The 27,258-nt window shown below is 40.6% G+C and overlaps 1 long non-coding RNA gene across 2 annotated transcripts; it reads right to left on the bottom strand.

The window, feature by feature from the left end:
• Positions 1-16,980: 16,980 nt before the first annotated feature.
• LOC133829594 (uncharacterized) lies at positions 16,981-18,843 on the bottom strand. 2 transcript variants are annotated; one of them, XR_009891839.1, is made up of 4 exons: positions 18,691-18,843; positions 18,028-18,102; positions 17,351-17,607; positions 16,981-17,260 (listed from the first exon to the last, which is right to left on the bottom strand). It is a non-coding gene; the product is annotated as an uncharacterized LOC133829594 (long non-coding RNA). The 2 variants fall into 2 exon arrangements; XR_009891836.1 differs by having other exon boundaries at positions 16,984-17,260; positions 17,351-17,469; positions 18,691-18,842.
• Between the last annotated feature and the right edge of the window lie 8,415 nt (positions 18,844-27,258).

Below are 27,258 nucleotides of genomic sequence, written 5' to 3' on the forward strand. Positions count from 1 at the left end.
CAACTTCACGCCTCTCATTGTATTGCACATTATTGTTCTTCATTTGATTGGAATATTTACCGAACCATTTACAATCATGTATGCCTACAATACCATGCCTCATGCCTTGTACATATATGCATGTACCACTACATATAAATAATTAATATGGCCAAATGGAGCAATATATATATATATATGGGCATAAATATAGACAAACTATATAATATTCACAAATATAGTGGGTTCTAAAGAAATATTAAAAAATATCCCTTATCCGACCGAAAAATAGAAAATTAGGATTAAAAAAAAACATAGGACCAGCTAAATAATATTAATGAAAATTTCCAACCACAAAGTGGGTTAACACTTTTTTAATCTCCATTGCTTTTTTCTCTTTGGCAGGCAAAGGACACTACTATGTGGCCAGGGAATTACTTATTGTTCAGTAACATACTGAACATGACAATTAATAATAATAATAATAATAATAATAAAATAATAATTAGCCTTAAATCATTAACTAATATTTGTAGCATTGCGTTTAGACCGATTCTTTCAACAAGTTGTCTTGTACGATAATAACAATATTTATGATCAACCGACCTTATTATTCGCATTATTTTTCTTTTTTGATTAAATATTTATTTTAGATAAAATAGCAGTAACGTACTACAGGACATAGTAGATTATTTTTTGAAAGGGATTTTATTTTTATTTTTTATATTTGTTATTCTTTTCGCAGTTATAATAATCTATTATGGTACCACGTGGCAGAGCCAGTAGTCTAGAGGCAAATGGCCCCCAATTTTTGGTTATTATATAGTAAATAATTGTGGCTATCAAAAATGTAATTTTAAACTTATATAGACACATCTTTTGAGCTCTTCAAGTTTAAGATATAGGGTGCTGCTGTAGTGCACCCTAAAAAAGAAATATATTTGTGTATCTTCTTGTGTATTTTGTATTAAGATGATTTTCAGAAATTTAGAATAATTTATAATACTAAAAAATAAAATTTTAATATTTTGTTGCAGACATGGCTATTTTTTTATACGCATAAAAAGTAATATATTTGAATTCTGTTTTCAGCACTATAAATTATTTAGAATTTATAAAAAATTTGAAATATATTATAAATAACTATAATATACACAATCATAAAAAAAATACCCCAAAAATTATTTTGGTTTATTTAAATGTTTATCTCAACTCAAAATATGTGTATTTATTCACCATCTTGAAAGCATGAATAAACAATTACTTGTAATCTAATTACAATATACATATATATATATATGTCTATATAATTATATAGGGCTTTTTTTATTATTATATTTATGACAAAGTATTTTTTCATATATACGGAGATTTAAAGTTTCTTTTATTAATGTTTATTCATAAGTTTTTTCTTTTAAATCTACAACTTATCTTAAGAGGAGTTTGTTGCTTTTACTTTTCACGCTACTTAACATATATATATTAGGGTAGGTAACTATTTGGTATCCTATGTTTTTGCAAAGTATCATTTTGGTACCCTCTGTTTTCAATAATGCTCATATGGTACCATGTACTTTAAAATCGTACATATTTAGTACCCTAAACTCAAATTTAATTAATAAAATTTTACTAATTTAATCAAACTTTTGTCAATTATGCAAATTACAAATTTAAATTTAATTACTTAATTACATATAACTGATGACAGTTTGATCGTATTGACAAAACTTTATCTATCAAATTTGAGTCTAGGGTATCAATTATGTATAATTTTAAAATACAGGGTACCATATGAGCATTATTTAAAACAGAGGGTACCAAAAGCATACTTTGCAAAAATATAGGGTACCAATGAGTAAATTCCCTATATATTATCTTATATATGCAGTATATTAAGTCTCACTCCTATAATTTATGTGCACAGACACGTGAATTTTTTTTCTTCTGTCATGATCAGAGAAAACAACCAAATCTGACCTTATATAATCTATATTTTGCTTGTAATATTATGATTGTAGATAATGAGTTGGTTATTATGCATAAATTTTTAACATATATTAGTCATGTTATGAGTTTTACAAGATCAAAGAGTTTAAGTTATGTCTCTTTGTGTTTTTTTATCGGTATATGTAGATGCAAAGTCCAAGAACCTACACAGCACATGAAGTATCATGAGATACTCATTTAAGTAAGGTAATAGAAGTTACTTGTATTTTATAAGGTCAAAGTTGTATGGCTTCATAGCCTCGTCCTTGGACCTTCATCAGCCATTAGAGGTTGATATTTTTTGTATTAATAGTAAAAGGCATGCATCCCTAATGTAACCAAATGCAACCTAAAGCAACTTTAAAAAACTCATCGAAACTTAAAACAATTTATGTTAATTTCGTCCTTATGCAACTCATATAACTCACTGCAACCTCAAATGGATACTCAATGCAACATCAAATGAAAGTCTAATGTAAGTCTATGCAACGCAATGCAACCTAAAATAACTTTAAAAAATCATATGCTAATTTCATCCTTATGCAACTCACTCCCATATCAAATGCAGGCTCAGGCAATATAAAATAACTTTACTAAAAAAACTCATTTGTGAATTTCATTCTTATGCAACCTCACATGCAAGCCAATGCAACCTCAAGCAACCAATTGCAACATCAAATGCAAGTCCATACATCCCCAATGTAACCAAATTCAACCCAAAGTAACTTTAAAAAACTCAATGAAACTCATGGCAACCTAAAACAATTTATGTTAATTTCATCCTTATGCAACTCATACAACTCACTGCAACCTCAAATGCATACTCAATGCAACCTCAAATGAAAGTCCAATGCAAGTCTATGCAAACCAATGCAACCTAAAATAACTTTAAAAAAAATCATATGCTAATTTCATCCTTATGAAATACACCCAACATCAAATGCAAGCTCAATGCAATCTCATGCAACACAAAACAACTTTAAAAAATCTCATTTGCAAATTTCATTGCAACCTCACATGAAAGTCAATGCAACCTCCAGCAACCCACAGCAACATCAAATACAAGCTCATGCATCCCTAATGTAACCAAATGCAACCTAAAGCATCTTAAAAAATCTCAATACAACTCAATGCAGCTAATGGCAAATCTAAATCTTATATGTTAATGTCATTGGTCTTGCATTTAAGGTTGTAGTGGGTTGCACTTGGACTAGCCTTGTGTTGCTTTAGGTCGCATATGGTTGCATTCGTAATTCATATGTATAACTCACATTAGGAGTTGTAGTGGGTTGCACTTGGACTAGCCATGTGTTGCTTTCGGTTGCATGTGGTTGCATTCGTAATTCATATGGATAACTCACATTAAGAGTTACAGTGGGTTGCACTTGGACTAGCCATGTGTTGCTTTAGGTTGCATGTGGTTGCATTCGTAATTCATATGTATAACTCGCATTAGGAGTTGCAGTGGGTTGCACTTGGACTAGCCATGTGTTGCTTTCGGTTGCATGTGGTTGCATTCGTAATTCACATGGATAACTCACATTAGGAGTTGCAGTGGGTTGCACTTGGACTAGCCATGTGTTGCTTTAGGTTGCATGTGGTTGCATTCGTAATTTAACTCACATTAGGAGTTGCAGTGGGTTGCACTTGGACTAGCCATGGTTTGCATGTGGTTGCATTCGTAATTCATATGTATAACTCACATTAGGAGTTGCACTTGGACTAGCCATGGGTTGCTTTAGGTTCCATGTGGTTTCATTCGTAATTCATATGTATAACTCACATAAGGAGTTGTAGTTGGTTGCACTTGGACTAGCCATGGGTTGCTTTAGGTTGCATTCGTAATTCATATGTATAACTCACATTAGCAGTTGCAGTGGGTTGCACTTGGACTAGCCATGGGTTGTTTTAGGTTGCATGTGGTTGCATTCTTAATTCATATGTATAACTCACATTAGCAGTTGTAGTGGGTTGCACTTGGACTAGCCATGGGTTGCTTCAGGTTGCATGTGGTTGCATTCGTAATTCATATGTATAACTCACATTAGCAGTTGCAGTGGGTTGGACTTGGACTAGCCATGGGTTGCTTTAGGTTGCATATTTCTTAATTATAATATAATAAATGTTAAATTATTTGGCGATAGGTATAAACCGCCCACACCGCATTTTTGCGGTGCAGTTTATGCAGTTTGAGGTCTATGCGATGCGGGTTGTGGTTTGGAAAATTGTTTAAATCGCATATGCAGTGCGGTCCAAAAAATTAGAGAAAAACCGCACCACCCACACCACGGACACCCCTAATTATTAGTATAAAAAAGAAAAATGAAATGACAAAATTTGTAAAAGTAAATAAAAATAAATAAATAAAGAAGGCAGCTGGACTAGAAGAGGTGCAAGACCATAATTCACCTGTACGCATGGCCATTCTTTTATATATATAATAGAAACACTCTCGCTTTCCAATACCATTGTTCAGTTTTACATGAAGACGTAGTACAAAAGACACACATGACACACGAGAGAAAAGAAAAGAAAACAAACATTTAAAGACCATTTCCTTAATACTTACATATTTATAATGTTTATGCCGTATTTTTCTCTGTCACCCTCACTTGTTCTGTTTATTTAATTTTCTTTCCACTCTTTGTTTATTTCACATGAACAAGATCTACTTGCAATTCCATTAATCTATTTTTGCAGCTTTTGACGTTCTCAGACCCAACACTACAGCTCTCTCTTTTCTTCTTCTTTTTCTCTCTTTATAATAAATCCCCTCTTTGATCTGTTACTAGGCTACTACACTAAGACTTAAGTATGGATAAGTGGGAGAAAGAAACGAACCCATGAAGGAGAAGAACTCCATCTTTCTCTTCCTCTCTTCTTCTTCTACTACTACTACTACTACTACTACTACTACTACTACTACTACTACTACTACTACTACTACTACTACTACTACTACTACTACTACTACTACTACTACTACTACTACTACTACTACTACTACTACTACTACTACTACTACTACTACTACTACTACTACTACTACTACTAGAGTAGTTATGAAGAAGAAACAGAAATAAGAGAAGGAGAAAAACAATCTCAGGCGAGCTATGATGATCGAGAATTGGGTCGAGAAACAGAGCGTTCAAAGTTCTGCGCTTTCGACTTCGGCCTGGAGCTCTTCGGCCGACTCAAGCTCCAGTGCTCTGTGGTCTTCCTCCGAAACAGAGTCAACCCAAAACCACATATCCAAAATGAAGTCATTTCGAGCCACTATTGGAGTAGCGGTCTCTTCTGATCAGTGCAAGAAAAAGGTCACATCCATCCAGTTTGACCAGAGGAGTTCAGATAAAAGTCAGTAGAAAAACCGCGAAGCCGGAGAATGGTGGGTTTTCAAAGACGAAGCTTAAGGCTTTGAAAATCTATGGCGAACTGAAAAAAGTGAAGCAACCCATTTCCATTTCTCAAGGGGGTCATATAGCCACCTTTATTAACTCTATTTTCAATTCGGGCAACATTTAAAATGCCAAAATTAAGTAAAAACTTAGTGTGAAAAAAGAAGGAAAAAACTAATGAACAAAACGTAAAACTGAAAATATAAAATTAAGTAAGTAGTATTAATGATAAAAATTCTTTATAAATGTGAGAAGCTTTTTTAGGGATAGTAAAAATGAAAAAAAAAAATGAAAAAAAAGCGAAATGTAGTAACCGTGGTAATTTCCCTTATATATACTATCAATAAAGCATTCTAAAATATATTATTTCGAGACAATAAGAAATAGACAATAACTAGTACTCGATTATTTGTCAAGTCAACAAGTTATATAATATATTCTTACTTGATATAAACTAAAATGGTGAGAAAATTTATTTAATACAGCTAACAATTAACAAACAAATAATAGTTTAATTAGAGGCAATTTCCAACTTTGGCGGCATTTGTAATTTGTAAATAACAAAGTAACGTTTAGAGATAATTTAATGATAGAAATAGATTTAATAATTTATTTCATGTATTTTTGTTCTGAAATTACATAATATATTTTAAAATTTTCTAAATTCCAAAATAATCCTTTAGAACGAAATATAATAATTTAGTTTTATTGAAAAAAATTACCATATTTTAATCTTAAGCAATTCTGTCTCTTCATGTTTAACAAATTAATAACTTTACAAAAATTTATCTATCTATCTATCTCATTTTCTCATAATTATTCATTTAAATGAGATAATTTAATCTCATAGACGGACATACTAAAGTTCAATCCTAAGAATTATTTGGTTAAACTTTTATACATTTAACAAGACAAAAATTTGCAATTTAACTCATTATATAGAAATAATCAACTTATTTATTATCCCTAGTATGATATTCATAATTTGAATAGCTGATTATCATACTTTGATTATTTTTTTTCAAAATAATTTCTATAAATAAACATTTATGACTAATTTATCCCAAAAAAAATTATAAATCATAGATATAAACTTCATAAACTATGAAATAACTCTGATTACTTTTAAGAAAATCATTCAAATATATATGTATATATATATGATAACCAACTAATTAGTTAGTTCAATTAGTTGGTTTTAGGCTTAATTGTTTTCTGTTTTACTTTCTTTATTCGGTTAATGAATTGTGTTACAACAGAATTCTTCCTTTGTAATCATACTAAGCCTATAAATAAAGATTACTCTCTCCATATAGAAAGCTAAGTTTTAGCTTTTCTTTAGAGTTTTCACTAAAATTCTCTCAAATTAGTCTTGCATTTTCTCAACTCTTTTATGGTATTAGAATCTCTGACTGATGTCCATGGATTCTCCAATGACCACTCGTCTCCGATAGATACGATCGATCCTTGTGCAGCTCATGATCCTACGATTTCTCCTGGTCCTCCTCTAGTCGCATCTCTGGTGCCACTGCCTCCTCTGGCGACCCAAACCATTCCTTTGATTCCAATGTGGAATCCATTTTCAAACTCTCTTAATTCTTCTCTTACATTGAAACTTGATCAAGTTAATTTCCTTGTGTGGAAATCACAGGTAGTTCCCACTATAATTGGTCAGGAATTAGATGAGATCTTGTTCAGCACGTCACGCCGCCTCTGAAGCTTCTCAATGGAGAAACCAACCATGTTTTCACCCAATGGAAACAGAAAGACCATCTCCTACTTTCTTGGTTCCATTCGTCGATGTTGGAAGGGATTCTTGGCACGGTAGCCAATTACACCAGCTCCGACTCCATGTGGAAGGCCCTTGACCAGAAGTTTTCTAGTCAATCCAAAGCTCGGTTGCTTCAACTCAAAGGGAAACTCTCCAATATTCACAAAGGTAATCTTAGCATCTCCGATTATGTTGATAAGATTAAGTCCAATTGTGATACATTGGCAGTCGTTGGTCATCCCATTAGTGATTTTGATATGGTGATGCAACTTCTCAATGGTCTTGGACCAGAATTTGACCTTGTTTTATCTGGTACTACATCTCGAAGTGACACTTTGTCTCTTGAAGAAGTTCAAGCTCTTCTAATGTCCCATGAAACTTGTCTTGAACGCCATAGCTCTATGATGGATCTTTCCACCAAAATATCTGCTAATTTGACATTTGGTTCAAGAAATGGCCCCTATCGTCCTTACCACAATTCTGATAGAGGCATTTCAGCTAAATGTTCTTCACGATTCCATGCTCCTGGGTATTCTAGACCATCTAATCCTCCAAATCGCCCATTGTGTCAAGTTTGTATGAAGTATGGGCACACTGCGTGTGACAGTCAGTATCTTGTGATCCGTAGGGGGAAAGACCAAGTAAAGTTGTGCAATCCCACACCGCCTGGGTAAAGTCAACTATTGGGGTCATCCAGGTTGGTTGTGATTCAATAATGCATACTTCTTCTTCGTCAGGCTCGTTAATGCTCGGGGTCGATGGAAACTCTACTGGGACCACATTCAGTGTATCAGCCTCGTTAGTTGTGGCGAGCCTGGCCAATGTGTCTGCATTTGAATTTTGTTCTTAGGGGACTTGCTCTATAGCATAGAACTCAAACTGTGAGAGTGTCGTTTTTGTTCTCTCTAGGTATGCGACCAGTTTTATGCCACGAGCCTGATATTCCCCCAAGACTTGGTTAACCACTAGCTGCGAGTCGCAATAGCAATGTATAGCCCTTGCTTTGAGCTCCCTGGCTACTCAAAGTCCAGCTAGTAACGCCTAGTATTCAGCCTCATTCGAAGCCGAACCTTAAAGCCGAGTAGAAATGATTTACTGTTGGGGTAATTAATATGATACTTGCCCCAGATCCGTTTTTGTTAGAGGTTCAATCGACATAAAGTTTCCACAGCTCGTGGGCTGGGGTTACAACTTCATCGTCGGAGATCTCGGTACATTCGACAATAAAATCTGCCAATGCTTGTCCTTTGATTGTGGTTCTAGGGTGATATGTGATCTCGAATTGTCCAAGTTTGATAGCCCACTCTAACAATCTTCTGGATGCTTCTAGCCTGGACAAAACTTGTCGTAGTGGCTAGTTAGTTAACACATGAATAGGATGTGCTTGGAAGTAGGGTCGGAGCTTTTGAGATGCGTGTATCAGGCTCAGAGCCAGTTTTTCCATTAATGGGTATCTCGATTTTGCCCCCAATAATCTTTTGCCGACGTAGTATATAGGTTTTTGTATTTTCTTATCCTCTCGTATTAGTACTGCACTAATGGCGTGCTCAGTTGTTGCGAGGTATAGATACACCATTTCTCCTGCAATCGGTTTGGAAAAGATTGGTGGTTCAGCGAGGTGTTTCTTAAGGTTTTGAAATGCGAGCTCTCACTCTTCCAACCACTCAAACTTTTTCCCCCTCTTAAAAGATTAAAGAATGAAAGGCATTGGTCTGTAGATTTCGAGATAAACCTACTTAAGGCCGCCATTCGTCTAGTTAAGCTCGTGACATCCTTATGTTTTCGAGGTGAGGGAATATCTATGAATGCCTTAATCTTGTCGGGGTTAACCTCTATTCCCCATGCATTTACTAAAAATCCAAGGAACTTACCTAAAGATACTCTGAATGAGCATTTATGTGGGTTAAGCTTCATGTTGTATTTCCAAAGTACAATATTACACTCACCGAGATCATCCACATGGTTATTGTTATGTTTAGACTTGACCAACACATCGTCCACATAAACTTCCATGTTATTTCCTATTTTTTCAGCAAACATCCTATTTACCAGCCTTTGGTATGTGGCTCCAGCATTTTTGAGCCCGAAAGGCATGACGTTGTAGCAATATAATCCTTTATCGATCACAAAGCTCGTATGTTCTTGGTCCAGAGCATGCATGGAAATCTGGTTATATTCAGAATAAGCATCCATGAATGACATGATGCGATGACCTGCAATGGCGTCTACGTGCTGGTCTATCCGAGGTAAAGGGAAGCAGTCTTTAGGGCATGCCTTGTGTTGACCCTGATTTTGGTCAACTGACACGGAGTCAGAAATGCTTGATGTGGACAGATATGTTGAAATGAGAATGATGACAAAAACGATAAAACACACAGGAAATTATAGTGGTTCGACCCCAGAATCTGGTAATAACCTACGTCCACTTGAGCTGTTATTGATATTAGATTCAAAGGAGTGATAAAAGAACTAGGGTTCAATGAGTTTCACAAACCTCTAAAGAACAAAAGAATATCTCGAATGTGGTAGCTCTAATACACTTGTAAAACCCTAATCTCAGATAATTAGAAAGCCAAAAGTCCCTTCCTTGAGCTATCTTTATCTATTTATAGGCTCAAGGAAGATTACATTAATTTGTTACAGATATTCTTTCCTAATTAATCGGATAATCAGGAATTATTGGAGACAATCTTGGGATTGACTAAGATCTTTATAAAATTATCTTGAAATATGCGGAGTCTACAACCATTCTGGTCATAGGAAAAGCTCAACGGCCTATGCTTGCCATATTTTACTGGTCGATACTCTAACAGAATTCTGCCAGGCTTCATCCACGTGTCCAGAAATCACTTGCCACATCATCCGTACTTGTTTTTTGAATAAAATTTTCCCCCCAAGTTTATTTATTACGAGCAATAAATAAACTTTTAAGGAAACGACCCTTCGGTTACCCCACCAGACCTGTCAGAATAATTCGTGCAATCTTGGGAAAAGTAACCTACCCTTGTCTAATCACGGCTTTTCGGCTCCCAAGTAACCTTTCGACGGCTATCACCCTTCCCAATGCTTCGAAAAAGAGGAAACTGATGATTACTCCCTTTTAACGCCACTGACAAAAATATATATAGTCTCTCCAAAGTCTTCTTTTTCTTTTTACGCAAGCTATTACTCTTTCAAGAAACCCTAAAATCAGAGCTTTCATTTTCTTCTCGAGACCGTCTTTCAGCATTTCAAGGTTCAGTTCGTGAGTTCTTCGACCCTCGAAAACTCTCTCAAATTCCCACGATCTTTTTTCTGGTAAGTCTCAGAACTTTTATGCTCTATATTTTTGCTGTCCATGCTTCTGTGATTGACTGTTGAGTTCATCTGTTTCTAGGTTGAGATGCATGACAGTAGGGGGTTTTGTGGGTGATACTGTATAGGATGATATTTCTTCTGCCACTAAGGAGTCACGAGTTAGTTTGATAGTTGAGATCATGACTTTAGGACGTAAAACCGAAGTAAAAATTCGATTTTTATGCTAGTTGAAAAACCAAGTTTTTCCCGCCCTAAAAGGAGTTGAAAAAGCTTTTTCAAAAAACTCTTTGCTTTCACTTTTTGATCTGTTTCTCAAACTGTTCGTGCGAAAAATTTAGTTTTTTGTTAGAATGTTGTTGTATAAAAGCTTAACTTTTATACTCGACCAGCGTTATTCTAAAAATCTTTCAAAATTCTTCATCCTCACCTCCCCATTCTTCTGTTCGCAGATTTTAATGCCAGATTTATGGGGAGGTGAGCGGCCCATCGACGGCGATCTTCTTGCACAGGTGCTTGAAGGCAAAGAACAACCGACTGACCGAGTTCACGAGATTCCGTTTTCCAGAGTTTCTTCTAGACCTCAACCATCACTACCTCAAATGGCCCGTTCTAAGTCTCCAGGCAAGAAAAAACCAAACCCTGAAAACAATCCAAATTCTCCTGCCCAGCCTGATTCGTAGGCTAGGGTTCCCTCGACCAGTGGTCGAGAAAATGTTGCCCCAGACCCTCGTATTCAAGTCAGGGCTCGCCCTCGGCATCAAAACCTTCCTGATGTCGAGTGGTATCTCTCTCCTACCAGTCAGGTAACTCCCCGGATGCTTGCCAATTATCGTAGGAAGTATCCTCTTACCGGGGTTAACCTCACAAGCCCTGCTGCTGACCAAAGAGCTAACCTACCTGGGGGCGTCTATAGCACTTGGTCCAGATATCACATAGAGGCGGGGGCCATCCTCCCTCTACATCCTTTCTACCAGGGGGTGGCCAACTACTTTGGTGTTGCCCCCTTTCAAATTACCCCAAACGGATATAGAATGCTGGCCGCACTCTATATCCTTTACAAACTCAAAAAATGGCCAGAACCTACTCCTCATGAGGTCAACTTCCTCTTTGACCTTAAGTCCAACCCTCAACAATACGGGACGGGCTTTTTTCATCTCTGTCACCAGGAAACAAGCCGAACGTTCCTGAGTGACACTACTCATATTTCCAACGTGGGGCAGTACAATAGAGAGTACTCCTTACGCCAGACATGACTACGAACGACCTTCGCTCGAGGAGGTAAATGCTACTTTCATTAGTCGATAATTTTCCTTGGCAAACTCTTCTGCACTTCTCTAAAGTATATTCTGCCTTTCAGGACCATGGTTATGTCCAAACCCAACACCAGACATGGTGTTGAGGTCCAACGGATTGGCCAGGATGGCAGACGCTGAAAAAAGCGTTAAGTCCCTGGTCACTGATGAAAATCTGAGGTTATCTGGCTTCTTGGCTCCTCGCCTTGAAACAAGAGGACCCGTGGTGGCAGATGCCATAGTCGAGGGGGATCCCGAGCAGCAACCTCCGGCGTCTCCTCCCCGAAGGAGGCCAACGGGGGTTACGATCGGGGAACCCACTGGCGTCCCTTCAGCAGAGAGGCCTTTTGCGCCCCAAGGCAAGGGGAAACAAAAGGCAACAGAGTCTGTCATAGACCTGGATGAATCCTCAGACGAAAATGGTATTGTTATCTTGCTTTTAAATAGCTTGCTAATTCTCTGTCACTTATTTGACGGGCACAGCAATTTTACGTATACTCCAAATCTAGGGCCAGACTTCTTCGTGCCAGATAGTGAGTGTATGACTAATAGAGTCAGTAGTATAGCGACCAGTAGTTGTAGCTCGGGTATTAAACTTTGTGACCTCCTTTTTGATTTGCCATGATTTTTCATCCGCCTTTATCTTACTGTCTGCATGTTTTTCTTTATCTGCAAAGATGGCTACTCCCAACGTTTTCGATCTGTATCGGACTTAGGAGGAAGAGGAAGTCCCCCTGGTTCGACAGAAATCATCCAGGAGGCATAATGGCGAATCAAGCCAAGAACCCTCGGCCAAGAAGGGTCGAACAGATGATCCTTCCAAGGACGGACCTACTGGTCAACCTTCTGCCCAGCCTTCTGCTCCTGCTGAGAAGGAGACTGCCCCTGCTGCTAACTCTCCGCCTGCGGCCCGAAGGGAACAGACCCCGCAAGCAAAGCTTCCTGGGACCAAGCTCTCGAACCGCTCCCTGCGATCAACTAAAGATCACCTTGCTCATATCTTGAAGCACGACCGTTGCAGGGAGGCAATGGCTGAAGCTGAGATCATGGGGGTTGATCAGATCCTCAACCAAGCTCTTAACGAAGTGGCCAGTGTAAGTATTTTTCCTCTTGGTTTTTACCTATCCTTCTTGTATTATAGTCTAACTTTTATTCCTTGACTGCAGGCCATGCTGAAAATAACTGCCGCTCGTACCTGTGCCACTGCTACCATCGAGCAGGCTCGAGCAAAGGCCGTCGAGGAGTTTCAGGCGAAAGCCATCGAGGAGCTTCAGGCTGCAGAAGCCAAGCACGCTGGGGACTTGGAGGTGGTCACCCAGCAGAAGGATGCTTTGGTGGCAAAACTGGCGGAGACTGAAGCTTCTCAGGCAGCTTTGAAGAAGCAAAAGGACGATTTCTAGGAGTCCAGTCGAATCCAATATCGTGAAGTCAAGAGACTTAAGGAGGAGCACCTTGCTAAGGACAAGACCATAGCTGTTCTTGAGAGCCAGGTGGAGCAGCTGAAGCTCACCAATGCTAAAGATCTGGAGAGGTACAAAAATGCGACACTCTGGTGTTTCTACGAATTTTGGAAACACAACTGGAGTGCCAACTTCAACTACCTTCCAGAGGATGCCAGGAACATTGAGTTGGCCCGCTACACTGCTCGATTGGCTGCAGAAGAAGAAAGAGCAAGGGTCCCCGCTTCCCCAGGTATCCAACTAACTGCTGGCACAGAGGAAGGAGGAGTTTTCGAGGATGCGGCCAACTAAAATGCTGAGCAAGACCCTCCTGCTCCTAATGTTCCTTAAAATTTTTTATTCTTTTTCTCTTCTTTAATTACACGACCCACAGGTCATGATGTAAAGACTAAATTTTTATTTTTAAATTTGCTGTATGGGCAGCAGACTTTCCTTTTACTTTAAACAATTACATCCAAGCAGTACTGCTTGCGGTGTAAAAGAATGCCTATTGATATTATAATATTCTTGTCTATTATAACATCTGTTCGCATGACCGAACTTAGCATAGTACTTTGGCTTGATTTAACAAAATATAAATTTTGAAAAATACTCTAAGTACCGTAGCATGCTTTCACTCATTTTGTTCATGTGTTTACATACCTATTGCCATGCTTTGCTATCGATGTACCTTATATGCCCCCTAAGTGATCGAGGAGCTTTAGGTCCTTGGTCACTTGCCTTGACCACGACCTGTGCGAACATTATTGCTCGGTAGGAAACGTAACACTTATTAAATACAGCAAAACAACACACATAATGAACAAATACTTGTAAAAATAAATTTACAAAGGTTGGCAAGAATGACTGGCTGCGCACAGTCCCTTATAATCTCGTATTAAAAATGGACTAAACATGTCTTTACGAGTGATCTTAAAAAGATCTTACACTTATAAGCGATTAGCCATAAAATGTTGCTAACACTTTTTTGAAACTTGTAAAAAGTAAAAATTAATACAAGCCAATCCTTTAAAAAGGACTGTTTATTGATAATACTTGCGCAGGTGTTCTCTGTTCCAATAGCGTGGAACGAGATCTCCATTTAAGCGTGCAAGCTTGTAGGTGCCTGGATGAAGGACTTCCTCAATCTGGTAAGGTACTTCCCAGTTTGGACCAAGCACTCCAGCAGTTGGGTCGCGGGTGTTTAAGAAAACTCGTCGTAGAACTAGATCTCCGACGTTGAATTTTCTTTCTTTCACTTTCGAGTTAAAATATCGGGCGACCTTTTGCTGGTACGCAGCTACTCAGAGTTGGGCTCTTTCTCGTTTCTCTTCAAGTGAGTCTAGGGACTCCATCATCAGTTGGCTATTCTGGTCCTGGTTGTATGTAATTCGTCGGTGTGAGGGGGGATCTAACTCGACAGGAAACATAGCTTCATACCCGTATGCTAAGGAAAACGGGGTATGACCTGTTGCTGTTCGATGAGAAGTTCGATACGACCAGAGGACTTTAGGCAACTGTTCTGGCCATGCTCCTTTAGCATCTTTGAGCCTTTTCTTTAGGGTGTCCTTAAGCGTTTTATTCACTGCTTCAACTTTCCCATTTGCTTGTGGATGTGCAACTGAAGAAAATCTTTTGACAATCCCGTGCCTCTCGCAGAAGTCTGTGAATAAGTCACTGTCAAACTGGGTGCCGTTGTCTGAGACAATTTTTCGAGGCAAACCATATCGGCAAACAATGTTCTTGATGACAAAGTCAAGAACTTTCTTGGTCGTTATGGTAGCGAGCGGCTCAGATTCGCCCCATTTGGTAAAGTAGTCGACTGCTACGACTGTGTACTTCACTCTGCCTTTTCCCGTTGGCAGGGATCCAATCAAGTCTATACCCCATACTGTGAAAGGCCAAGGACTCTGCATCTGCTTTAACTCGTTGGGAGCTATTCGCGGGATCTTGGAAAATCTCTGACACTTATTTCATTTTCGTACAAATTCCATTGAGTCTTCATTCATAGTCAGCCAGAAGTAACCTTGCCTCAGAATCTTTTTTGCCAAACTTTGCCCTTCTGCGTTATCCCCGCAGAAGCCTTCATGTACTTCCCTCATCAGCTCTTTAGCTTTCTCTAGTGTAATACATTTGAGCAATGGCATGGAATATCCTCTTCGGTAAAGAACACCATCGACCAGTATGTACCTAGCAGCCTGCCTCTGGAGGGTTCTAGCTTTGTTTCTATCTGCCGGTAATACACCATTCGTGAGATACTCCAAGTATGGTGCCATCCATGTATTCTCCATCTAGATTTCCATATTAGTTTCGTCTACTCGTATGCTTGGCTCGCATAATCTTTCTACTGGCACAATATTCAAAGTGTCAGCGTCTTTCGCGCTCGCAAGTTTGGCTAAGGCATCTGCGTTCGAATTCTGATCCCGAGGTATTTGTTGGAGGGTATACTTCTCGAACTGAGCCAACAGATCTCTAGTTTTGTTCAAGTAGGCCACCATTTTGAGGCCTCGTGCTTGATATTCCCCTAGAACTTGATTCACTACTAGCTGTGAATCACTGTAAATATACAACACCTTTATACTCATGTCTTTTGCCAATCTTAATCCAGCGAGGAGTGCTTCGTATTCAGATTCATTATTTGACGCATTGAAGTCGAACCTAATAGCGCAGTGAAATCGATGCACTTTTGGCGTTATCAATATCACTCCCGCTCCTGCGTGAGATTCGTTGGACGATCCATCCGTGAATAACTTCCACGAGGGAGCTTTATCCTGGGGCTCAGGCGCACTAGACTCTTCGCACTGTTCGTTATCTGGGAGCTTAGTGAACTCGACAATAAGATCAGCCAAGACTTGTCCTTTTACTACTGCTCGCGGTGAATATGTAATATCGAACTGCCTGAGTTCGACTGCCCATTTCAATAAACGTCCAGCCACCTCAGGCTTTTGCAGAACTTGCCGAAGGGGCTGGTCGGTTAAGACTGTAATTGGATGGGCTTGGAAGTAAGGATGTAGTTTCCTTGAGGCCAAGATTAAACAATAGGCTAACCTCTCGATGGGAGGATATCTTAACTCTGCTCCGATTAGCCTCTTGTTTACATAGTAAATCGCCTTTTGTACGCCTTCTTCTTCTCGTACTAGTACCGCACTAGCAGCAACTTCGGTGATCGCCAGGTAGATGAACAAATTTTCTCCTTCGATAGGCTTTGCACTACAACAAAATAGAGGTTTTATGACTTTAATTGGGAGACATTGGAAGTCTACAATGTCTCCCACTTAGTGAGACGTTGTTGCTAGGGTCATTGTAGGTATATATCCCACGTCTCCCATTGGGAGACGTGCCTCACTTCCCACGTCTCCCACTGGGAGAGGTGGAAAGTCAAACGTTGACTTTCCACCTCTCCCATTGGGAGACGTGGGAAGTGACTCACCTCTCCCAATGGGAGACGTGGGAAGTCCCTAGGAGACATCCCACGTCTCCCATTGGGAGAGGTGAGTCATTTCCCACGTCTCCCAATGGGAGAGGTGGAAAGTCAACATTTGACTTTCCACCTCTCCCATTGGGAGACGTGGGAAGTCTCCCACCTCTCCCAATGGGAGACATTGAAAGTCTCCCACATTTAAAAAAAATAAATTAAATAAATTTATAATTAATATTATTTTAATTTGATTTAATAATTAATTAAATTGAAATAATATTAATTTAAATTGAAATAATGTTAATTTAAATTGAAATTATTTTAATTTAAATTGAAATTATTTTAATCTAAATTGAAATTAATTTAATAATTAATTAAATTGAAATAATATTAATTTAAATTGAAATTATTTTAATCTAAATTTAAATTAATTAAATTGAAATAATATTAATTTAAATTGAAATAAAAAAATATATTTGTTAGATATATACAAGAAATACAATATTTGTTAGAAATATTCAAAATGAACAAATATTGCATTGTGTATGAAGAAAGAGTTAAAAAATTAAAAAAAAAACCTATCAACGAGGTCGGTAACTTTGGATTATCGGCAACACATATGTCGCCCATTCTTGTCGCAACTCATTAATTTGTGCCTCTGTATATGATGTGCTTGTTAGCTGCAAGAAATATAAAGTAAAATATATTAATTAATTATTTGATTACATTTATAGTTTCAAAAATAATTTGTAAATTTTAATTAATAATACCGTTCTCAAGTAATGCCTGGGACTTGCATGTTCAATCAAGTAATGCCCGTTCTCAACTAATCGTTTATTATCCTAAATAATATCGGGCAGCATTTCCCCTATAATAGTGACCTAACCATCTGCATGTGAATAACAAAACAAACAATTCAAACAACATACAATAAGTTTCTTCCTTATAGAATGCATATATAAAATTAATTGTTTATTATCCTAGATAAAATCGGGCAGCATTTCCCCTATAATAGTGACCTAACCATCTACATGTGAATAGCAAAACAAACAATTCAAACAACATACAATAAGTTTCTTCCTTATAGCTCCGCAGCACACAGTCAAATTTCTCAGAACCTACTTCACTAATACACACAAGTTCTCAACCTTCCGTTATCACCGCAGCACACAATTTTAATCTCAGAACCTACTTCACTATGGATGAATATTTAAGATATTCAAACTCTTCTAACATTTGTTTAATAATATTAAAAGTAGAAGTAAGAGAATATATATTTACCTCTTGCAATTAATAATTCAAAAGCTAGCAAAATTACTTCAAGTAGTAATCGAATTCGCTATTAAATTCACAAACCAATATAAATAAATTAATAAATAATAAATAAAATATCACTAAATATCTAGCAATATATAACTTATTATTATAATTTTAGAAACTTAATTACCTCAAATGTGTGATTGATAGATATAGAAGTTTTGATGCAAAGTACTCTCTAAAATCTCACCACCAAAATCACAACCTACGAAATTAAATTAATTAATATGTTAAACATTACTAAACAAATATCACTAAATTCCTAATAAGTAATTGATTGGTAAACAAATAAAAAAAAACTCCAATGAGCCACTAATTATAACCTAAACAAAAAATCAATAAAAAATTTCATAACCTAAAATCTCAATAATCAACAAAAACATAAATTTTTGCATATATTTATATTTTTAAAATTATTTAATAAATTTATTTTAACATAATAACTATATATATAACAAAATAGTTAGAATTTAAAAAAAAAAGTGTAAATATACATACAAAAATATATCTAAATTTCGAAATAAATAATGATAAAAATTAAAAAAAATCATGAACATATATATTATAATGAAATATATACAATGTGATAGGTTAATTTAAAAAAAAACTATGAAATCTTAAATCTATAAAAAAACCTCCATGGAAAAACAAATAAATCTAACAATGTATAGAAAAAAATGCATAAAAATGTAAAATTAACACAAAATCATGTATATTACTCATCCTAATGCTAAACCTATGATTTTTTATCAAAATAATTAACTAAAATTCATAAAAATTAAAAAAAACTAACCTTGAAAACCCTAAAATCGCAACCCCTTTCGTGCTCTCTGTTTGGTGTGCTCTCTCTGTTTGGTGTTATGAGGAAGAAGAAGACCCAAAATTCATTAAATGGCCAGGGGGACATCCAACGTCTCCCACTGGGAGACGTGGGACACGTGGCACGTCTCCCACTGGGAGACATTGAATGTATAGAGGGGTACATCCAACGTCTCCCATTGGGAGACGTGCCACGTGTCCCACGTCTCCCAGTGGGAGACGTTGGATGTACCCCTCTATACATTCAATGTCTCCCAGTGGGAGACGTGCCACGTGTCCCACGTCTCCCAGTGGGAGACGTTGGATGTACCCCTCTATACATTCAATGTCTCCCAGTGGGAGACGTGCCACGTGTCCCACGTCTCCCAGTGGGAGACATTAGATGTCCCCCTGGCCACTTCTCAACCTATTTCCAACGTCTTCCACCATTTTTAATGTCTTCCAATTGTAGTCATTAATAAAAACTTTCAATGTCTTACACCATTAGACATTTAAAACCCTTGATAAGTTTTAATGTCTTACACCAATGGTGTAAGACATTGTAGGGAGTCATTGTATGTCAAATTTGTTGTAGTGTTGATAAAATAGGAGGCTGTGCCATATGGACCTTCAAGGCCTGGAAAGCCTGCTCGCAGTCTCCTGTCCATTCGAACTTCTTGATGCCTCTAAGTAGATTAAAGAAAGGGACACATTTATCCGTCGACTTGGAAATTAATCTACTTCGTGCGGCAATTCTTCCAGTTAAACTTTGCACATCCATGATCTTCTTTGGCGATTTCATGTCGATCAGGGCTCTTATCTTGTCGGGGTTGGCCTCGATTCCTCTTGAATTGACAATGAACCCCAAGAATTTCCCTGCTCCGACTCCGAAGGAACATTTGAGAGGATTTAATTTCATTTGGTACTTGTTCAACACATCGAAACATTCTTGTAAATCCTTCACATGTCCTGCCTTTTTCGACTTTACAAGCATGTCGTCCTCATACACCTCCATGTTTACTCCTATCAACTCCTTAAACATGTGGTTAACCAATCGCTGGTAAGTCGCACCTGCGTTTTTCAGTCCGAAGGGGATTACATTATAACAGTACAACCCTGTATCGGTCCGAAAGCTGGTGTGATCCTCGTCAGGGGGATGCATACTAATCTGATTGTATCCTGAGTATGCATCCATGAAGGAGATGATCTCATGTCCTGCAGTTGCATCGACCAGCTGGTCGATCCTTGGGAGTGGGAAGCAATCCTTTGGGCAGGCTTTATTAAGGTCTGTGAAATCCACACAGGTTCGCCATTTGTCGTTAGGCTTGGGAACCAGTACTTGATTAGAGACCCACGATGGATAAAACGCCACCCGGATGAATCCATTCTCCTTCAGTCTTTTGACTTCCTCTTTTAAGGCTTTCGATCTATCGTTATCAAGCAGCCTTCTTTTTTGTTGCACGGGTGGAAAACTCTTGTCTACGTTCAGGACATGGCTGATAACTGCAGGATCTATCCCAGCCATGTCTTTGTGCGACCAGGCAAAGACTTCCTGGTTCCTTCGCAAAAACTACACCAGTGCGTGCTTCGTGGTTGTTTCTAAGTTTTTTCCAACCTTCACAACTCTGGCCGGGTCTCTTTCGTCAAGTTGGACCTCTTCCAGGTCCTCGACGGGTCCAACATTTTCTTCAAAATCCCCAAAGCGAGGATCTAAATCCCTATCCTCACTTTGGGCAACACCCTATTTGGTGACTCCATCACCGAATTGGGCTTGAGTATCAATAGCCATTTGCAACTTATCTGTGGGAGTGCTCTTTGACGTTCCCCTCTTCACCTTTGTGACCGAGGCGTTGTAGCACTCCCTGGCTTCCCTCTGATTTCCCAACACGCGTCCTACCCCTGTGTCTGTCGGGAATTTCATGGCCAAGTGCCATACTGAGGTGACGGCCCGAAGATCAACCAGTATGGGCCTTCCAATGACAGCATTGTATGTCGAAGGGCAATCGACTACTATAAAAGTAGCGAGTAATGTCCTGGTAGCGGGCGCTATACCTTCTGTCACTGGAAGTCTGATTGACCCTGCTGGGGCGAGTCCTTCACCAGAGAAGCCGTAAATTGTTTGGTTGCAGGGCTCCAAATCCTTAACGCACAACTTCATGCATTCCAGCGAAGACTTGTACAAGATGTTCACTGAACTTCCTATATCAACTAGTACTCTTTTCACCATCATGTTGGCGATTTGAACGTCCACGACCAACGGATCGGAATGCGGGAACCGGACATGCTGGGCGTCGCTATCAGAGAAGGTTATCTCACCATCCTCTGATCGAGCCTTCTTCGATGCCCTGTCCTCCACAGTCATCATCTCGATGTCCTGGTCGTGACGTAGGGTCTGAGCATATCGTTCCCTCGCCTTTCCACTGCTTCCCATGAGGTGCGGGCCTCCACAGATGGTGAGTAAAGTGCCAGCTACGGGGTCAGGCTGCAAAGGTGGCGAGCGTTGGCGTGTGGGCGCTTACTCGTTGCCACCTGGAGCTTCTCGTTGGGAATTTCCCGAGGCCCGTATATATCTTCTCAAGTGTCCTTGTCTAATAAGGAACTTGATTTCATCCTTCAGCTAGTTGCATTCATTGGTTTCATGTCCGTAGTCGTTGTGATAACGACAGAACTTGGTAGTGTCTCTTCTTGAAATATCCTTTCGAATGGGGGCAGGTTTCTTATAAGGCACACTGGAACTCGTGGCCTGATACACCTCTCCCCAAGACTCAATAAGGGCAGTGTAGTTAGTGAACCGAGGTTCATAATGATTACCCTTGGCTCGTTTATTGTCAGAGGTGGAAGGCTCATTGTGTGGCCGTTTCCCCCCATTCTTGCCATTGCCATTGCCGTTCTCATTGCCTTTGCCGTTGCCGTTGGGTTTGGATCCATTGGCGGCCTTGGCGGGCTCGGCAGTCCTCTTATCCTTGCCTGGGGTTTTCCCTTCGCTGGCGATGGCATCCTCGAGCTTGATGTATCGATCAGCTCGATCTAAAAATTCCTGGGTAGTCCTGACTCCATGCTTTCTGAGGCTGTTCCAGAGAGGCGTGCGGCGCTTAACCCCTGCAGTTATGGCCATCATCTTGCCTTCCTCTCCCACTATTTTCACTCTAGCAGCTGCTCGCATAAAACGCTGGACGTAATCTTTCAGTGGTTCTCCGTTTTGCTAGCGTATTTCAACCAGCTAATTTACCTTAGTTGGGTGCACACGACCTGCATAAAACTGTCCATAAAATTCCTTCACGAACATCTCCCATGAAACTATACTTGCAGGAGGGAATTTGAAAAACCACTCCTGTGCAGCATCAGAAAGTGTTGCAGGGAAGATCCTGCACCGAACGTCTTCGGACACTTTCTGAATGTCCCTTTGTATCTCAAATTTGTTGACGTGAGATATAGGGTCACCATACCCGTCAAAATTCAGAAGCGTAGGCATCTTAAACTTGCTAGGAGTTTCTGCCATAGCTATCCTCTGGACGAAAGGAGTGCCCTTTCTCCAATCGTGGTCGATATAGGATGTTCTTCCCCCGACCAGCTATTGCATTGCCTGGTTGAGGGCATCTATTTGGGCCTGCACGGCAGCAGGAATAGCCAGGGCCTCTGGTGCTGGGGGTACGTACTCATCATGCCGTTCCCGGCGATCGTTGAGTATGTCCCTTAAATCTTCGTCTCTTCTCCGCTGCATGCTAGCTCTGAGCCATTTAAAGATGTTATTCTGTCTAGGCTGCCCCCCCGCGTCATGTCTTTCGGGTTGGTCATCCCTAGGTGGTAGGCTCCTGCCCCCACCTCTTTCCTCATTTCTCTGACTGGAGTTTCCTCTGCCTGAGTCGGCCTCATTATAATCATGGCCATCTCTGAATCTTGATTCGCTATGATGGGATCGACTGTTCCCTCGGTTTCCTTCTCGAGCTGGAACCTCCCGAGCGTTAGAGGGTGGCCTTCGTTGGTCGGTAGGTCCCCGTGCATTATCATGTCGTGGGGGGCCTCGGACTGCAGAGCCTATCTCTGAGTTCCTTCTGTTGCCAGAAGGACGCTGTCCTCTGCTCGGAGGGTTTGGCTCGACACCCCTATGGCGTCTAGGATTGTGGGGCGGCTGCCCGGCCCTATTCTTCCTTGGTTGCGGGCGATTGCCGCGACCAGTCTGGGATGGAGGCTGCGCCTCAGGGTCCCTTAGCGGGACATCGTCCTGAGGCATCGGTGGCTGCTCGGGCCTTTGGGGGCTCAAGGGCTGGATAGGCGGGCTAGGATTAGGACCCCTTTGGGGCGGCCCATTTCTAGGTTGATCAGGTTGTGATGCAGGTGCAGCCTGATTCCTAGCCAGCTGTAAGGCTGCTTCGAGGGCTGCCATGGCCTCCCTCTGTCGGCGGTCCATCTCCGCCTGCCTCTCACTCAGCTCCAGGCGCTGTCGTTCAATCTCTTGTTGCTTCCGTGCCATAATCTCGGCAGCACTTTCCTGGCTGGCCCTCAGACTGGCCAGTTCGTCCTGCAATACCCCCAGGGTATTCCTTAGCGCCTCAGAATCCAATTCTTCCTCATCGAATTCCACATGTTGCTCATCCTCGATCACGTTTGGAGGAGGAGGAGGCGGGTGAGATGGTGCAGCACCAGCCGCCTGTCCAGTCTTCTTGGTAGTTTTCGCCATTGATATTTCAACAATATTGTATCAAGCTCTTAATGAAAGCACCAGAATGTTGACCCTGATTTTGGTCAACTGACACGGAGTCAGAAATGCTTGATGTGGACAGATATGTTGAAATGAGAATGATGACAAAAACAATAAAACACACAGGAAATTATAGTGGTTCGGCCCCAGAATCTGGTAATAACCTACGTCCACTTGAGCTGTTATTGATATTAGATTCAAAGGAGTGATCAAAGAACTAGGGTTCAATGAGTTTCACAAACCTCTGAAGAACAAAAGAATATCTCGAATGTGGTAGCTCTAATACACTTGTAAAACCCTAATCTCAGATAATTAGAAAGCCAAAAGTCCCTTCCTTGAGCTATCTTTCTCTATTTATAGGCTCAAGGAAGATTACATTAATTTGTTACAGATATTCTTTCCTAATTAATCGGATAATTAGGAATTATTGGAGACAATCTGGGGATTGACTAAGATCTTTATAAAATTATCTTGAAATATGCGGAGTCTACGACCATGCTGGTCGTAGGAAAAGCTCAACGGCCTATGCTTGCCATATTTTACTGGTCGATACTCTAACAGAATTCTGCCAGGCTTCATCCATGTGTCCAGAAATCACTTGCCACATCATCCGTACCTGTTTTTTGGATAACACCTTGTGAAGATCTGAGTAGTCGATATAGGTTCGCCATTTGCCGTTGGGCTTTGGGACCAACATTGGATTGGCGATCCAATCAGGATAAAATGCATCTTGTATGAATCGATTTGCTTTTAACCTCTCGACCTCTTCCTTGAGGGCCTTTTTCAGTCATTGTCCAAGAGCCTTCATTTTTGTTGCTTCGGAGGGAAGCTGTTGTCAATATTTAGTGCATGACTTATGACATTCAGACTAATTCCTACCATATCCCAGTGCGACCATGCGAACACATCTTGGTTTTCTTTCAAGAAGCGAATTAATTGCTATCTTGCTTTATCAGAAAGGTTCTTGCCCATTTTTACCACCCTTGTGGCATCCTTTTCATCGAGCTCCACTTCCTCGAGCTCTTCCAGTGGTTCGAGATCTGCCATTTCTTCTACTCTGGGGTCGATCTCCTCTTCTATCTCGAAGACGGGTCCGTCCATCTCCTGAATAACTACAAGTGACTCAACACTTGTTTGATTTTTTCCTCTCATGGAAATGTTGTAGCATTTCCTTCCTACGAGCTGGTCCCCCTTCAATGTCCCGATGCCACTAAAGTCGGGAACTTGATGGCTAGATGCCTGACTGACAGACAATACTTCCCCTAGGCCAATCAGGGCGGGTTTCCCGAGAAGTATGTTGTAGGCCGATGGGGTATCCACCACCACGAACTCCATCATCTTAGTTACCGAGACTGGATAGTTTCCCAAAGTCACGGGGAGTTTGATGGATCCCGTACAGGCAACCCCTTCTCTTGAAAATCCATATAGCATTTTGCACATCCTTTAAAATCGTGAAGCGTGAGTCCCATCTTTTATAGAGTGGCCTTGTAAAGGGTATTCACCGAGCTCCCGTTATCAACCAGGACCCGGCATACCCTCCTATTCGCGAGCTAAAGAGTAATGACTAGGGGATCATTGTAAGGAAACTGGACGAGTGACGTGTCCTCTTCAGTAAACGTGATGGGTTGAGTTTCAACCCTTTGCTGCTTTGGAGCTCGTGGTTCGAGTTCGTAGGGAGAACCATCTCCAGTCTTGAGCTCGTTCACGTATCTCTTTTGGGCGTTCCTGCACAAACCTGCAATATGAGGTCCTCCTGAGATGGTTACTACATCTTCTTCATCAATCAGAGGAGGTCGCTCATCCTCCCATACTTGGGAGTTATTTTGTTGGGTAGGTTGTGCCACTGCTACCCATTGACTTGTTGAGGCTTGGTTGGAATTTCGATTTCTTACAAACTGTTTGAAATATCCCCTCGAGATCAAGCCCTCGATCTCGTCCTTCAGTTGTTGGTACTCATCAATTATGTGTCTAATCTCTCTGTGGAATCTATAGTATTTATTGGAGTCCCTTTTTTCCTTCTGATTCCGCATTGGGTCAAGTCGCCTGAACGGGACCTAATTTTCATTGGCTAGAAATATTTTTTTTCTCGAGTCTCATTGAGCTCGGCATACACTGTGTAGATGGAGAAATACTTATCTCCCTTCTTCTTTTTCCCTCCATTAGCCTCGGGGTTATTCCCTTAATTTTTCTTCCTTTTAGAAGGGTTATCCCCATAGGGTTTTGATGTTGATAGGGCCACCAAGGTCGAGGCTGAGTTAATGTTTGTCGATGCAGTCATGGGCTGGGAGGTCAAGTTTAAGGCTAACCTTGCCTCTTCTACATTGACAAACCTCTAGTCCCTCCGGTTGAACTCGGTTAATGGCCAAAGGGGACTCCCCGGTAGTATACCAGCTCTAACAGCCATCAAGTGGCCACTATCATCGACATTTCGAGCTCGGGCCACTTCTATATTAAACTTCGTAAGGTAACATTTCAGTGATTCCCCTTGTTGTTGTCGGACATGGGTCAAGGCCTCGGCCTCGGGCCTGATGCCAACCATAGCCTTGAATTTTTTTTTTTAACTCTCTTGCTAATTGATCCTAGGACGAGATTGAATTTCTTTGAAACTTCTAAAACCAATTTTTTGCTGCTTCCGTGAGAGTACCTGGTAGCCAACATTGCTGGCTTGCATGATGGTATTAAAGGTGCTCAGATGCCTGTATGGGCCTGAGTTTTCATCGAATGGTGCTACATGGGGTATCCTAAACCCTTGCGGAAATGGGCTATTAGAAATATGCGGGGAAAAAGGATTGAGCTCCTCATCGGACTCTTCCGCCTTTTCTCTGCTCCGCTCATCTTGCAGGAGTCTGAATGCCCTTTCCAACTAATTAATCCTCTCCTGAACCAAATCCACTGGGGGTCGAGCTTGGACCTGAGGGAACTAGGTTCAATATTATATATGCTTACAGACCGAGTGTAATCTGAGCTCCTGCTTGTGAAGCTTACATCTCCTTCCAGCTGTGAGGCTCGATGATTACGAGGTTGGTCCCATGCTGGCCTCCTCACCCCAGTAGTTTGTGATCTTGAAACCTGGCTTCCTGAAAGTTAAGGAGCTTTGTGCTCCCAGGTAGCCTCCCTTTCATTGTCCTGTTCGGGTCTGGCCTGTCGGTTTCCATCCTGATTGCCACTGCGAGATGGCCTCCGTGGCGCAGGACGTGGAACCTTTGGGTTTGGTGAGGGGTGCCTTATTGGAGATGGTGGATGTCTTATGGGTGATGGTGGTTGCCTCCCATTGTTGGGCCTAGATGGCCCAGAGCCGACCCAGACAGGCTCCAGGTTGTTTCTTGTAGCTTTAGGATTCGGTTTCCAAGCTACTAGATGAGCTCGGTTATTCCCAATCCCTATTGACAGCTCCACAGTTGGGTTGTCAGTGGCCTCAGCCCGGGTGTTTCTCCGGGGCCTCGACTGATCCTGCTGTGTCCCTTATTCCTCCCTCCTAGCAATCGTGCTCCCTCAAGGGCATCCTTTAGGTCTCCGGGGTGGTGCATGGGCCTCGGCAGCCTGTCTTGCTAATTCCTCGTTGTGCTTTGTCGCCTCTGCCAATTGTTTGCACAGATGGCGATTCTCTAGTTCCACAATAGGAACATATCTTTCCGGATTATAGTAAAGATCCTCATCCGACCTGGGAGCAGGTGGCCCCTGGGAATCAGATGAATCACATCTTTTGTCAGGGCCCGGGTCAGCCATGGGCTGCTTTCCAGGTCGTTGTGGATAGTCTTCGGTGCGAGGATTTTTCTCCTCTGGTATTTGAGGCAATGGTCGTCCACTAGTGCTGGGGTTGTTTGCGACGACCATTGATGGTTCCGGAGGTTTTCTGATTAAACA

Source organism: Humulus lupulus, chromosome 1 (assembly GCF_963169125.1).
Source record: "Humulus lupulus chromosome 1, drHumLupu1.1, whole genome shotgun sequence".
NCBI lineage: Eukaryota > Viridiplantae > Streptophyta > Magnoliopsida > Rosales > Cannabaceae > Humulus > Humulus lupulus.